Source organism: Amphimedon queenslandica, unplaced genomic scaffold (genome assembly GCF_000090795.2).
Source record: "Amphimedon queenslandica unplaced genomic scaffold, v1.1 AMPQUscaffold_12872, whole genome shotgun sequence".
In the NCBI taxonomy this organism is placed as follows: domain Eukaryota; kingdom Metazoa; phylum Porifera; class Demospongiae; order Haplosclerida; family Niphatidae; genus Amphimedon; species Amphimedon queenslandica.
The window spans coordinates 39962-43866 of NW_003546892.1; the positions used below are offsets into that span (position 1 = coordinate 39962).

General features: G+C 31.5%; 1 long non-coding RNA gene across 1 annotated transcript; it reads right to left on the reverse strand.

Annotated features, from left to right (window-relative positions):
* Positions 1–1513: 1513 nt before the first annotated feature.
* On the reverse strand, positions 1514–3899 carry LOC109586449 (uncharacterized). Its single transcript, XR_002187033.1, has 4 exons — positions 3663–3899; positions 3013–3155; positions 1751–1895; positions 1514–1605 (listed from the first exon to the last, which is right to left on the reverse strand). It is a non-coding gene; the product is annotated as an uncharacterized LOC109586449 (long non-coding RNA).
* Between the last annotated feature and the right edge of the window lie 6 nt (positions 3900–3905).

Consider the following 3905-nt stretch of genomic DNA (forward strand, 5'->3'; position numbering starts at 1 on the left):
TTTTGTAGAAATTTGACTTTGGGCCTATTCTCCAGAAATGCTCCCGCTACATTACAGTCCACCTTAAAGGTACCAGGAGAATCGCTCAGTGAAGGAGAGCTCATCTAAGCCATTTATAAGGCTGTGCAACGTAAGATAAAAGAGTTATAAGTGTTTGAAAATCATAAAAACGGCCGCCATCTTGAAAAATCAACCTCAATCCTACATATAGGCTACCGCCTATATAATAATACATAAATATTATAAATACGATAAGTCTAACATGCTGATTCCAACAAAAAATTTTGAAGTGGCAGGCATTTTTAAAAGTAGTGAACTATTGGAAAAAAGCAAATGCTGTAATGGTTTTTTTCCAAAAAATGGCTCAGAAATCCCCCCAAATTTTTATTACATTTTCTGATACATATTGATGTCCTTATGCTACATAATAGTTTGAGCTGATTCCGACTTCAATTTTTCCAGTTACAGCCAATTTAAAAAATGAGCCAAAATCTGAAAAATACCCAAGGCTATAGCCCATGGTTTTTTCAAAAAATGGCTCCAAATTTTTATTACATTTTCTGATACATATTGATGTCCTTATGCTGTGTAGAAAGTTTGAGCTGATTCCGACTTCAATTTTTCGAGTTACGGCCATTGTAAAAATAAGCCAAATCTGAAAAATACCCAAGGCTATACTTTCCCAAAAAATGGCTCCAAAATGACCTGAAAAATACCCAAGGCTATACTTTCCCAAAAAATGGCTCCAAAATGACCAAAAATTTTTATTAAATTTTTGATACATATTGATGCCCTTATGCTGTGTAGAAAGTTTGAGCTAATCCTGACTTCAATTTTTCAAGACACAGCTATTTAAAAAATTGAGCCAAAATTTTTCAAAAAAATGGCTCCAAAATCACTGCAAATTTTTATTACATTTTCTGATACATACATGTATTGATGTCCTTATGCTGTGTAGCAAGTTAATTTGAGCTGATTCTGAGTAAAACTTTCTGCGTTACAGCCATTTAAAAAAATCTCATAATACCGATGTACATGTACATACCAGACCTCGGGTCAATTACAAAAGCTCAATTACAATTATGCATTCAATTACACTCCTTTTGTAAAAATAGACTCAATTACAATTACAATTACACCATGATAGTGTAATTTCAATTACATTTTCAATTACAATTACAATTTGATGTACATGTATTGTAGCAACATACTTTGCAGTGCTTTTACTGTATGTTAAGAAGAAGTTATTTTGGTACTTTACTGTATCAAAAACACCCAAAGATACCAAAGTACATAGAGAACATTTCTTTGTGCATCTGTACATTCTGTAGTTAGGTAACTCAAATATATATTTGAAACTTCAATTACATAAGCTGAAGCTCAATTACAATTACAATTACGTAATTGTAATTGTAATTGACCCTTCAATTACAATTACAATTGTAATTGACCCCAGGTCTGGTACATACACATAATGTGATTAATGATTAATGGACATACACATATGTAACTTTAAACCTTTGGAAGCTTCATCCTAGTCCTATAGCTTACCATTTCTTATTGATTGCTATTCTTCCAAAATACTCAAAAACGTGGGCACAAGATCTAAATAAATAAATAAATAAATATATAAATAAATAGCAATTACTATAATTACTATTATTATTATTATACAACAGAAAAAAAGAAAAAGAAAAGAAAGCCTATTATTATTATTATTATTATTACTATTATTATTATTATTTCTTACTCAAGGACATCAAAGAAAGCTGATATTTCATTGCTATCATTGTAAGCTCTGCCCCCAGCCCCTCCCACTGGTGACCCTATTGGAGAGAGAGTAGGTCCATCAACAGGAGCATCAACACAATCCTGCCACCATTGGATGAGAACATCTAGTGAAGAGAATAAATAAATAAATAAATAAACAAAATTTAAGACATGCATAAGGAAACTGTGCTACAGATCAAACTGTTGTAATTTTCTTGTAAATATACAAAATTAATGTACATGACTACATGTACATGTAATACATGTATGTAGTATTACAGTAATCATTGTTAAATCTAGAAATAAATTTTGAGAGACCAATCTAACTAAAATGGGAGACTTAAGGACACCAACTCACCTAGGCTTATGAGATTAACACAATCTCATATTTAGACTTTTTTGTTTGTTTCTAATTGTGCAGCACTTTACAGTATCAACTATGTTAATTTTTAATAACTATTATTAAAAATTGGGAATTGGAAATTGGGAATTGGAAATTGGAAATTTTACTGTAAATTGGGAAATTTTCGGATAATTTTAATTTTCAGATAGACAGAAAAATTTGAAAATAAAAAAGTTAAAATTTTAAACAATTGAATATTAAAATATTCGGATAAAAGGAATTCCGGTATCGATACCATGCGTCTGGGCTTTAGCTGTCTTCAGTACTGGTCTGTGCCCTCTACTCCTTCTTTCTCGCTCATACTTACTCTCTCTTGGTCTACCATTGAGCTCCTTGATGTCTCTTCAAAGTCATTCACTGTTACTGCTTAATATTGGAATTAAACTTAATTTCGGAACAAGATGGCTATCCGAAAATTAAAATTATTAAAAATTAATTATCCAATTTATTTTCTAATTGGAAATTTCCAAAATTACAGTATTATAATAATAAGACACGGAGTATTTCCCTATTTCCGATCCTGTATACCAGGGATATAATACACAACCAAATGTTATCACACCTGAATCACCACTTTTGCCCCAAAATAATGGACCAAGTCAGATACTCTATACTGGTACAGCCCTGAAAGGTTTTATTATAGATCACGCCTGATATTCTGGCATGAATCAGTACAAATTTTATCATCATGATTGTATCATGGCTCAGTGATTTTCGCAGTTGTATCATGTGTGATTACACAAAAACCATGATTCAGGACTGATATCAGTATGATTCAGACTGATATCAGTCCTGATCTAAGGCGATAACAATTGGTTGTGTAGACTAACGTAACCTACTATTTATGCTTAAGCATCCTCCTCTTTCCGACCAGCATCTTCTTCCTCTCCTTTGAAACAGTCTTGTTCTTCCTGATAAGCAGAATATAGCTCCTGGAGTCCACTAGTCTTCATAAAGGCCAACATTATCAGAACATCTTGCTCTATTAATTTAAAAAAATATTTTAACGAGTATTTTAATAAATTATTTTATTTTGGGTGCGTGTATGGTACGCCGTTTGTAACCATAGATACTATACAAGTCATAGATATTAGAGTACAGGAATTTCCTGTACTCTAATATCTATGACCAAGTGGATATGAAACAGGAAGTGCTTATGCTCTTTTCGTTGGATGTGACGTTTTCCTAGCTACACTTAGCAACCAAAATGGTGGCAAAATCAATAATTATAAAAAACTTCATAAAAATCTATATTTCTTCTGAAAAGAGTCAGTACAAGAAACAACAGACAATTTAGCTTCATTGGTTTCATATTCATACCCTATTTGATCATCAAAAAAATAATATTATAATAATAGTTTTATCATTCTAATATGGTATATCACAATGACATGAAGTAACTTTTTTTGAAGAAAAATAGCTTTAAAATAATTATAAAAATATACAAACCGTATAAAAGACATGTACATAGACACATACAAAATTATACCTCTTCAAATTGCATAGTTTTCCAGAAAAGGCTTTTACAAAACAGACCATAAATAGACTAAAAAATGGATATATTTCTATTTTATAAAACTGCAGTGGAAAGCTAGTAGTTACAGACCATATAACACAATAATATCCTTCTTCTACCCAAATAACACTTACTAACTCTGCCCCAGATTGGAGAAAAGGTGTTTAAAGTCAGAACTATAGGCCGCCATGTTTTACAGCACAACGAGATCCAGTG